Genomic DNA, 12,801 nt, shown 5'->3' on the forward strand with positions numbered 1-12,801 from the left:
TCAAGACTTCCATACTCAATGTTACACAATGACTGCCAGGAAGAAAGGGCAAGATAAGGCTTACAAGCCTCTCTGCAGAGCCTATTTTCTTAAATTGAATTAAAACTACTATACAATGAAATGTATAAATCTTACATGCACAATTCAATGGGTACACTCCATAACTGCATATATCATTTGTTCTTTCTTCTATTTTTAAAGTTTTTCTTTACTATTGATTTTAGAGAAAGACAGAGAAAGGGGGAGAGAGAGAGAGAGAAAGAGAGCAATTTGTGTTCCACTTATCTATGCATTCACTGGTTGATTCTTTTTTATCCAAAATGTGGTTATTGGGATGGTTCCCCACTCATCTTGATCCAGAGTACTTTTATTAGTGCTGCTTCCCTGTACAGGAGCATCCTTCTCGAAGCCTTGCTTTTCCTCCCATAGGCTGACAGAGGACAGTGATGCAGCCAACACACAAAACTACCATTTGTGCATGGCTAAACCATGGTGATTTTACAGCATCCTGGGCACTTCATACCCATGGAGGAGGAACTGGATCTCTGCACCAGGAACTTCTTCTTGTGGTTCTACTTCTCTTCTGGAGAGGGATGAAGGAGATCCTTTGCAAGAGGCATTTCATTGTGGGGAGGTCATCACCCCTGGAAAAAGTCATTAGTTTATTCTTTCATGTGCCCTGACCATGGATTAAACCCACAACCTTAGCATCTCAGGATGAGACTCTAAGCAACTGAGCAGTAGCTAGTTGACTCTTCTATATTAAATATATAGACTGACTCTTCTTTTATAGAAGAGTCAGCCAGTGACTCTTCTATATTTTTAAGTGCTGCTAAGCATTATTCTAATATATGAATATACCACAATGTTCATGCACTCTCCTGTGCATGAAAAGCTCCAGTTTTAAGCTTTTATGAATAAAGCTGCATAACTATTCTTGTACAAGTCTATTTGTGAAGATGTGTATAAATTTTTGTCCACTGAGAGGCCTGGTAACAGTAACATTCCCATAGTAATAACAATACCTAGTACCCAATTCTTGATTTCCAAATACCACTCTCCATTAAAGGGAAACCAGACCTTCTTGGGAAAATGACTGATTCAAAGGATGGGGTTAAAAAAAATACAAGATGAGCCTGGAATAAGAAGTTTGTTTATTTGTTTACTTACTTTATGAATAACAATTTAAAATATATTTTAGAATTCATAAATATCAATAAGAAAGAAAGAAGAGAAAGAAAGAAAGAAAAAAGAAAGTTGATGAAAATAGAGTATTGACATAGTCCCAAAGAATTTCACCCATAAAAGTTACTAGTTATAGTGAGAGAAAAAGTAACTTTACGATGGAAAAACTGAAAAACCTTTATCAAGTGATTAAAATGAACATTACCAAAAATTGGTATGGCAGGTAGAATAATGCTCGCTACACAAGATGTCCACATCCTGATTTCCAAAACCTATGAACATGTTACCTTTGACAGGAAAAGGGATTTTGCAGATGTGGTTAAGTGTCTTGTGATGGGGAGAGTATCCTCATTTATCCAGGTAGGTCCAATGTAATTACAAGGATACTTTAAAGTGGAAAAGGGAGACAGAAAAAGGAGTCAGAGAAGGAGATATGATGAAAGCAGAGTTCAGAGTGATATGGTTACTGGTTCTGGAGATGAAAGAGGGCTATGTGCTGAGAAATGCAGGCAGCCTCTAAAAGCTAAAAAAGAGAAACTACCAGATTCTCCCCTACAGCCTGCAGAAGAAATGCCATCTTGCATTCATTTTAACCTGGTGAACCCATATCAGGCTTCTGATCTCCAGAAGTTAAGATAAACTTATGTAGTTTTAATGCACTAAATTTGTGGTAATACAGTGGAGACGAATCCAAATTTTGGGCCACCTAATAGGATGCAATGAGAGGAATTCAGCATTATTTCTGTGATGTTTCTGACAGAGACACAGAACCTAAATTTAGTCACAAGGACACATTAGAAGAACACAAATAGTGGGATATTTTATAAAATAATCTTTTATCTTCATTAATATCAAGGTCATGAGAGTCAATTAAAGACCAAGGAACTCTTCCATATTGAAGGAGACTAAAAAAAGATGATGATTAAATGCAACATTTGATTCTGGACTGGATTCTTTTCCTTTAAAGGATATATAGAGACAACTGATGAAATTTAAATGAGGTCTGAAGAGTAGATAATAGTAATATATTGATTATGATTATGTAGGAAATGCCATTGTAGGAAATACACATGGAAGTATTCACAGGTACGGTGCTCCCATGTCAGCAACTTACTCTCAAATGGTTTATGAAAAAAAAGTTAATTATGTTGCACTTGCAACTTTTCTCTAAATTTAAAGTTCATTCTATTAAAAAACTATAAAGAAAAACCTATATACATGGTATAATTAAGTCTTCAGAATCCCATGAATAAAGAAACTTTCTAGTGTGAATTAATCTGTCCAAGGACAGATAACTAGTAACAGAAGGCAACATTAAATCACAGATGCAAACTTCTGACCCAGATTTCTCCCTGCAGGAGACAATTCTATTATATTATTTTGGGTCATTTTCGATTGTTCAGTTCTTCATCCCCAAAATTTCAGATGTTTCTGTTTTCAAAGTTCAACTTGAATCTAGTTTCTATTCTATCCTCTTTGTTACTCAAAAGAGATTCATGGAGATCTTTGATCTCTTTGGATTTATGTTCTCCAAATCCAGTTTTCCAGTGACATGAGGGAGAGGCTGGAGGTGGCAGGGTTGAGGTGAGGGGTTGTGAGAGATGAATTAAAGGAGGATATTCTCTTTTCCCTCAGTTTAGGGGATTTTAGCATGACACTCTCAACAATGAATAGATCTCCCACAAAAAAAAATCAAAAAATTATTTCAGCACTGAATGACATTCTAGATCACAGGTGGCAAACACCTGGCCTGCAGGCTGAATTTGGCCCTCCACCTAGTTTTATCCTGACCAACACCTTGTTTCTACCTGGCGGCAGTGCTGAGCTCCCTGCCCCTAGTTAAGGAGTAGTTACATTTACACAGTCCTAAAATTACATTTGGCCCTTTGAAGACAACCACAAGGCTGATATGGCCTCCAATGAAAATGAGTTTGACACCACTGCTCTAGATCAAACAGATTTAATTGATATTTACAGAACACTTCACCCCAAAGAAGAAAATATACATTCTTCTCAAATGTACATGGATCATTCTCAAAGATAGATCACATGTCAGGACACAAAAATAGCCTTAACAAATTCAAGGAAATTAAAATCATATCAAGCATCTTCGCTGATCACAATGACTTGAAATTAAAAAAACAAACTCATGAAAAAAACTCAAAAACATTCAGATATATGGAGGCTAAATAACATGTTATTAAATAATGAATGGGTTAACAATGAGATCAAGGAAGAAATCAAAAAGTACCTGAAATCAAATGAAAATGAACACACAATAACCCAAAACCTATGGGACACAGTGAAGGCAGTCCTGAGAGAGAAGTTCATAGCAATACAGGCAGGCCTACCCAAACAAAGATAGAAAAATCTCAAATAAACAACCTAACCCTACATCTAAAAGAACTGGAGGAAAAACAACAACAAACAAAGCCCAGAGCAAAAAGAGGGAAGGAAGTAATCACAATCAGAGCAGAATTAAATGACAAAGAAACTAAAAAACCAATTCAAAGAATCCATGAATCCAGGAGCTGATTCTTTGAAAATATAAACAAAATTGACAAACCTTAAACCAAACTCATCAAGGAAAAAAGAGAGAAGACCAAAATAAATAAAATAAAAAGTGAAAGAAGAAAAAATAACAACGGATACCACAGAAATACAAAGGATTGTAAGAAACTATTATGAACAACCAACAATATTCCAAGAAATTGAACTATCTGGGCAAAATGGATAAGTTTCTAGAAATATATAATCTTCCAAAACCAAATCAGGAAGAAGCAGAAAACCTGAATAGACCACTAATAACTATGATTTGAAGCAGTACTAAAAAAACTGCCAGCACATGAAAGCCCTGGACCAGATGGCTTCACAGATGAATTTTACCAAACATTCAACGAATACCTATCCTTCTCCAACTATTCTAAAAATTCAAGAGAAGGGAAGACTCCCAAAGTCTTTTTACAAGGCCAGTATTCCAAAATCAGGTAAAGACACAACAAAGAAAGAAAATTACAGGTCAATATCCCTGGTAAGCATACATGCAAACATTCTCAATAAAATACTAGCAAACCTGATCAAGCAATACATTAAAAAGATCATACAACATGATTAAATGGGATTTATTCCAGGGATGCAAGGATGGTCCAATATCTGCAAATCAATAAATGTAATACCTCACATAAACAAAGTGAAAGACAAAAATCACAAGATCATGTAAACAGATGCAAAAAAAGCATTTGATAAAATCCAGCACTGATTTATGATAACACTCAGCAAAGTGGGAATAGAGGGAGCACATCTCAACATAATAAAGTACATATACAAGAAACTTACAGCCAATATCACACTCACTGGGCAAAAACTAAAAACATTTCCCTTAAAATGAGGAATTAGACAAGGGTGTCCACTTCTAACATAGTACTGGAGGTCCTAGCCACAGCAATCAGGCAAGAAGAAGAAATAAAAAACCAAATTGGAAAGAAGGACAAAAAAACTGTCACTATTTATGCAGACAACATGATAGTGTACATAGAAAACCCTACAGGCTCCACCAAAAAAATTACTCGACTAATAAGTGAATTCAGAAAAGTAGCAAGATACGCCCTGACTGGTGTAGCTCAGTGGATTGAGCACGGGCCTGCCAACCAGATAAGCGCGGTTCGATTCCCAGTCAGGGCACATGCCAGGGTTGCAGGCAGGTTCCCTGCAGGCCAGTTCCCAACAGGGGATGCACGAGGGGCAACCATACATTGATGTTTCTCTCCCTCTCTCCTTCCCTTCCCCTCTAAAGATAAATAAATAAAATTTAAAAAAAAAAGAAAAGTAGCAAGATACAAAGTCAATATTCAGAAATCAATGGCTGACTTCTGGCCAAGATGAAGGCATAGGTAGACACACTGTGCCCCCACGCACAATCAAAAGAAGGACAACAACAAATTTAAAAACAAAAAACGACCAGAACTGACAGAAAATTGAACTGTATGGAAGTCTATCAACCAAGGAGTTAAAGAAGAAACACTCATCCGGACCAGTAGGAGGAGCAGAGACAGGCAGCTGGGCAGAGAGGACCCTTGGCAAGGTGGAGGCTGGTGGACCTGGCATGGCAGCAGATTGCAGACTGGGCGGTTCCACATTTGCATGCAGATAAAACAGGAGGAACAATGGGGGAGTGAGATAGACAGAGCAACCCAGGGTTCCACCACCAGGAAATAAAGCCTCAAACCTCTGATTGATAACACCTGTGGGGGTTGAGTTGGCAGTGGGAGAAACTCCCAGCCTCAAAGGAGAGTTCGTTGGAGAGACCAACACAGTCCTAGAATATATACAAGCCCACCCACCAGGAAATCAGCACCAGAAAAACCCAATTTTATTGTGGGAAACAGCGGAAATGACTGAAAATGGGCAGAGAGCAGAGCAAGCAGCATTATTTCTTCTCAGACCCCTCCCCCACATACAGCATCACAATGCAGCAATGTGGGCTGCCCCTCCCTGGTGAACACCTAAGGCTCTGCCCCTTACTACATAATAGGGACATCAAGACAAAAAATGGCCCAAATGAAAGAACAGATCAAAGATCCAGAAGTAATACAACTAAGTGACAAAGAATTAGCCAACCTATCAGATGCACAGTTCAAAACACTGGTAATCAGGATCCTCACAGAATTGGTTGAATATGGTTGCAAAACAAATAGATGAAAAAATTAAGTCTATGCTAAGCAAAATAAAGAAAAATGTACAGGGAACCAACAGTGATGGGAAGGAAACTGGGACTCAAATCAATGGTGTGGACCAGAAGGAAGAAAGAAATTTTCAATAAGAATAGAATTAAAAAAACAAGAATTCAAGAAAATGTGGAGAGGCTTAGGAACCTGCTGAACAACTCTAAGCAGTCCAACATCTGAATCATAGGGGTACTAGTAGAACAGGAAGAGCAAGGAACTGTAAACTTATTTGAAAATATAATGAGGGAGAACTTCCCCAATCTGGCGAAGGAAATAGACTTCCAGGAAATCCAACAAGCTCAGAGTCCCAAAGAAGTTGGACTTCCAAGGAGGAACACGCTGAGGCAAATCATAATTTGCCAAGATTACATTAGCCAAGATTAAAGATAAGGAGAGAATCTTAAAAGCAGCAAGAGAAAAGAAGATAGTTACCTACAAAGGAGTTCCCATCAGACTGTCAACTGATTTCTCAAAACAAACCTTGCAGACAAGAAGGTTTGGGGGAATAAACCTTACCCCTTGCAGAGAGAAATAAGGGTGGGGGGATGGGACAACTGTAATAGCATAATCAATAAAATATATTAAAAATTTCTCTACAGTTATACCACCCTGAATACACCCAATCTTGTCTAAAATATATTAAAAATTTTAAAACAGAGATAAATGGCATTTTTGTACACCAACAATGAACTATCAGAAAGAGAAGCTAAGAAAAAATTCCATTTACTATAATAACAACAACAACAAAAATAATAAAGTACCTAGGAATAAACTTAACCAGGAAGGTAAAAGACCTCTACTCAGAAAACTACAGAATAATAAGAAAGAAATTGAAGAAGGTACAAATACAAATAAATGGAAGCATATACTCTGTTCATGAATTGGAAGAATTAACATCATTAAAATGTTCATACTACCCAAAGCAATCTATAGATTCAATGTAATTCCTATTTAAAACACCAATGGCATATTTCACAAGTCTAGAACAAATATTTCAAAACTGTATATCAAACCAAAAAAACACCCTGAATACCCTCAGCAATCCTGAGAAAGAATAACAAAGTTGGAGGGATCACATACCTGATATTAAACTATACTACAAGGTCACTGTCATCAAAACAGTCTGGTACTAGAATAAGAACCAACAGACAGATCAATGGAACAGAATAGAGACCCCAAACATAAATCCATGTCTCTGTGGTCAATTAATATTTGATGAAGGATACAAGCATACAATGGAGTAAAAATAGTCTCTTCAATAAATGGTACTGACAGAACTGGACTGGCACATGCAAAAAAATAAAAATAGATCACCAACTTACACCATATACCAGAATAAACACAAAATGGATAAAATACTTAAATACAAGTTGTGATACCATAAAAGTCCTAGTGGAAAACACAGGTAGTAAAATTTCAGATAGCAATATTTTTGCTGATGTATTTCCTAGGGCAATGGAAATAAATGGGACTGCATCAAATTAAAAAGTTTCTGCACAGCTAAAGAAACTATCATCAAAAAAAAAAGGAACTGACTGTCTGTATAGGAGAATGTATTTGCCAATGATATATTGGACAAAGGTTTTATCTCCAAAATATATAAATAAGTCATACAACTCAATCAGGAAGACAAACAGTCCAATTAAAAAAGGGGCAAAGGACCTGAATAGACACCTCTCCAAGTTGGACAGACATACAAAGTGCCCATAGCCATATGAAAAAGTGCTCAGCGTCACTAGCCATCAGAGAGATGCAAGGTAAAATCACAACGAGGTATCAATTCACACCTGTCAGAATGCCATCATTAACAAATCAATAAACAGTGAGTGTTGGTGGGAAGGTGGAGAAAAGGGAATACTTTTACACAATGGAATAATTACACAGCAGAAAGGAAGAAGGAATTCTTACCTTTTGAGACAGCATGGATGGAACTGAAGACTATTATGTTAAGTGAAATAAGCCAGGTGATGAAAGACAAATACCATATGATCTCACCTCTAAAAGGAAGCTAATGAACAAAATAAACTAATGAGCAAAACAGAACTAGAGACATGGAAACAGGGAACAAACTGACAGCTGCCAGAGGTGAGAAAGGGGGGAATGGGAGAAAAAGGGGAAAGAAGGGACTAGTCAAAGAACATGTATGGATGACCCATGGACATGCACAGTGGTGTGGGGATGCACTGTGGGAGAGGGGGTTGGGCTGAGTGGAGGAGGGCAAAGGGGGAAGAATTGGGACAACTGTAATAGCATAAACAAGAATAAAAAGGAGACTTCTGCCTCGATGGAGGCATAGGTGGAAGCACTGCACATTCTCGCACAACCAAGTTTAAAAACAATGAAGTTTTAGCAACAAAAACGCAGCCAAACCACAGAAAATTGAACTATATGGAAGTCTGACAACAACGAACCCTTCAGCGAAACCGGCAAGAGGGGCAGAGCCAGCAGCAGATCGGGGTCAGGTAGGAAAGATCCACCTGACTGACCCTGGCGTGAGACCCAGGTGCGCCACCAGCCATGGGAGGATCCCAGGTGTGGAGAAGTGGGCAGACCCACTGAGGGCTGATCCCGGTCACACATTCGAGCTCAGATAAACGGGTGAAAGAGCTAGCAGTGAGACAAATCGCACAGGCCCCAGTGGCAAGAAGCAGCAGAGGGGACCACTTTTGCTCCCTCTCTGACCCCGCCCCCACATACAGTGTCACAAACCAGCAACCTGGATGGCCCCGCCCTGGTAAACACCTAAGGCTCTGTTCCTCATTCATAACAGGCACAAACAGATAAAAACATGGCTCAAGAACAACTCAGAGCCCAAGAGCTGATAAATCTAAGCAATGAAGAAATAGCCAAACTTTCAGATGCACAGTTCAAAACACTGGTGATCAGGATGCTCACAGGACTGGTTGATTTTAGTCACAAATTAGAGGAATAAAGGCTAAACTAATTGAAATGAAGGGAAATGCACAGGAAACCAATAGTAATGGAAAGGAAACTGGGACTCAAATCAAAGGAGTGGACCAGAAGGAGGAAAAAAATGACCAAACAGAAAAGGATGAAGAAACAAGAATTCAAAAAAAATGAGGAGAGGCTTAGGAACCTCTAGGACATCTTTAAATGTTTCAACATCCGAATTATAGGGGTACCAGAAGGGGAAGAGGAACAGCCACAAGTGGAAAACTTATTTGAACAAATAATAAAGGAGAACTTCCCCAATCTGGCAAAAAAAATAGACTTCCAGGAAATCCAGGAAGCTCAGAGAGTCCCAAAGAAGGTGGACCAAGGAGGAACACACCAAGGCACATCATCATTACATTAACCAAGATTAAAATGAAGGAGAGAATCCTAGAAGCAGCAAGAGATAAGGGGACAGTCACCTACAAAGGAGTTCCCATCAGACTGTCAGCTGATTTCTCAAAAGAGACCTTACAGGCAAGAAGGGGCTGGAAAGAAGTATTCCAAGTCATGAAATCCAAAGACCTACATCCAAGACTAATCTATCCAGCAAAGCTTTCATTTAGAATGGAAGGGCAGAGAAAGTGCTTCTCAGATAAGATCAAATTCAAGGAGTTCATCATCACCAAGCCCTTATTATATGAAACGTTAAAGGGACTTATCTAAGAAAAAGAAGAGAAAAAAGATGAACAGTGAAAGAACAGCAAACTCACAGTTATTAACAACCACACCTAAAACAAAAGCAAACTAAGAGGACAGCTAGATCAGGAGCAGAACCATAGAAATGGAGATCACATGGAGGGTTAGCAACAGGGGAGTGGGAGAAGGAGAAGGGGGGAGAAGGTACAGAAAATAAGTAGCATAGACAGTAGGTAGAAAATAGATAGGGGAGGGCAAGAATAGTATGGGAAATATAGAATCTAAAGAACTTGAGACATGGGGGGAATGGTGGGGGAGGGGGTGTGCAGGGTGGAGGGGATTGAAGGGGGGAAATAGAACAACTGTAATGGCATAATTAATAAAATATATTTTTAAAAAAGAATGTAAGAGGAAAAAAGAATAAAAAAATAAATGCTTTTTAGAATACTCTCCCCACCCTCCATTTCTCCCCAAATAAAAACCCAAAGTGAGGGGGTTTTTGCAAAATATTTTCACATTCAATTGCAAAATATTTTGGAATGCAAAGCGTATTGTGGGAGAAAGAACCATTATATTTCCTTCTCCCCAACCTAAGAATAGCTAATGATACAACCCATATATCATTATGCAATTTTTTAATGTATTGTAAAAAGTCACTTGCGTTACGACTTTTCCATGTGAATATTTAAAGTGCCAGGGTTTCCAGTATTCCCTAAACATATTCTGCAAGATTGTGGCTCTAATTTAAAATTCTTCCCTTATCATCAACAACTCATCTAAGTACTGATAGCTTAAACACGGAGCATATGCTCTTCATTCATTCTTGTCCTGAATAATTATTTGAGTAAGAATGTATGAGTTACTAATTTGCCATTTGTCAGAAGATATTTTTATTCATTTATGTAACTACCAAATCTCTAGTCTGGGGCTCATACTGAGGTGTTTTAACATAAGCACACTTTTAATTCACAAAGCTAAATCTCCACTTTTCTCCCCACCTCTTCCACTATCCTCTATCTCTGCTGAACACTTTACTAGCTCCTTCCATTCTGTTGCATCTCTGTTCAACAGTAAAAACTCTCTGTACCCTTGAACTTTCTAAAAGTATTCTTTTGGTGATAATAACATAGTCAACATCTTGTTTTCCCCATGATATCTTCAACCATGAAATCTGCTGCAATGAGATGATAATTCTTATCTTTTGCAGTTCATATGAAAAAAAAGGGTTAAGACTTTTCTTATTTCCAACTCCCCTTTGGTTGTCCTCGTGCATCTTCCCCTTTTCATCTTCCGTGCCTTATGTCATCTACTGCTTACACTCGTGTGCCTTGGATTTCTAGGCTGCTTTGACCTGCGATTGATGGGGGCATATCACAGGTGTCCAAGAGCCAACTGAAATAGCTTCTCACCACCAAAGCTGGAAAATTTGAGAAACAAAATAAAAAAGCATTATTGGATTATAACCCAAAGTATATGATAAATGTCCACGAGTCCATACTAGTACAAATAAATCATTGACTAAATTAATAAATGGGGAAGAAGAAATTTCTTAATTTACTCTCCCATGCACTTATCCATGTAATCTATGTAAATACTCAATTGTCCACTCCTTAAGTATGGGCTCAGCATAGTGACTTCCTTCCAAAGGACACATTGCGGGCGGGGGTGGGAGTGTGGGCAGGAAGGTAACAGAGTGGAGAAACCTGACAAAAACTACCTCAGCCATAAGACCAAGATTCACCTTACCTGTGGGAATTCATGTGGAAAGCATGTACCTTTGGTATGATATGATAAAACGGGCACTTCACCACTGTGGTCTTCCTTCCAAAACCCGTAACTTGAGTCTAATCATAAGAAAAACATCTAATTCCAACAGAGTACACCCTACAAAATATCTGACTGGTACTCCACAGAACAGTCCCAGTTGTCATAAATAAGGAGATGAGAAAATGTCACAACCGAGAGGATTCTAAGGAGATAAGACAACTAAAAGTAATGTGGTATCCCCATGGGATCCTAGAATAGTATATTAAATCAGCACTAAAGAAATAAAGTCTGGGCTTTAGCCCATAAAGTATTGATTATTAGCTATATCAGTGTTAATTCACTATATCAATATTATATCAATATATCAATTAATTCACTATATCAATATCACTATTCAGTATTAATTCACTAACTGTAACAAATATGACACATTAATATAAAATGTTAATAACAAGGGGTACTAAATGCTACCTTCTATTACTTACCAGTTGCCTCTACCTGGGCAACTTAATACACATTGTACCATCTTCTTAATTTTTCTTTAAATTTAAATCTGTTCTATAAAACTAAGTTTACTTTTTTTTAAGACAGTTTTTGGCTATATTTAAGATTGGTCTCTAGGTCTGTGCCTCTCCTTCCACACCAATTAAAGACCACTCAGATGTGGTCTTGGTGGATGACTTGCTAATGTGAAACAACTACAGGTTTCAAAAGTACTTGAGCATTGAGTCTTGCCTTCTATGCTGTACTTGGAACACTGCTGCCATATGAACAAGCCAGAGCCAAACAGCTGAATTGACAGCATAGAGAAGAACTGAGCCACACCGGCCATCAACCTATCACCTAGACACGTAAATGAGGTGGTCCAATCCTAAGTGACTTTCTGACTGTCGGCTGCCTGAGTAATCTCAGGTGAAAGGGCACAACTGACCCATCGCTGCCAGTCCCAACTGCCAACCCATTAAGTAGTGAACCAAAAATTGTTTTAAGATTCCAAAGGTTGGGGTGTTTTGTTACCCAGCAAAGAAGCAAAGACTAACGGATATACCCCTCTATTCCCTTCCTCCACCTTTCCACCTTTGTCTTCCAGAATCCCCCTATGTGCCACCTAAATTGCATGGAGTTGTTGCTGTTACTGTTGTTATTTATTCCCCAGAAATTCTTTGCACTTTCCTGAATGTTTCCTCATGAAATAGTCCTCTGCCTAAAGTGCCTTTACTCTGGCATCTCTACTTAAGGAAATGTCGCTCATCCTCCCTTCCTACAGAAAGTTTCGTGTATGAAATACGAACAACTGGTCCACCAGAGCCCCTCTTAGGAAGTGCACATTGTTAAGAATTGCCTTGGTGTGAAGGGTGAGTGCATTGCATGGCTTAGGATCAGCTTCAGAAACAGAAACCCAAAATATAATGCAGCAAGAAGATAAAAGATTCCCTCCGTGGCATGTAACATCCAGGGCACAGTCAGTCGAAAATAGGCATAGAGATTCCATCATATCAGCCCATCTCGTAGCTCCACTATTCCTGTTGCCCTT

The 12,801-nt window shown here is 38.4% G+C and overlaps 1 pseudogene; it reads right to left on the reverse strand.

The window, feature by feature from the left end:
- Nucleotides 1–370: 370 nt before the first annotated feature.
- On the reverse strand, nt 371–620 carry LOC119037203 (40S ribosomal protein S27-like; annotated as a pseudogene).
- Nucleotides 621–12,801: the final 12,181 nt, after the last annotated feature.

This window comes from Artibeus jamaicensis, unplaced genomic scaffold (genome assembly GCF_021234435.1).
Source record: "Artibeus jamaicensis isolate MK-2021 breed Jamaican fruit bat unplaced genomic scaffold, CSHL_Jam_final contig_787, whole genome shotgun sequence".
Taxonomy (NCBI): Eukaryota; Metazoa; Chordata; class Mammalia; order Chiroptera; family Phyllostomidae; genus Artibeus; species Artibeus jamaicensis.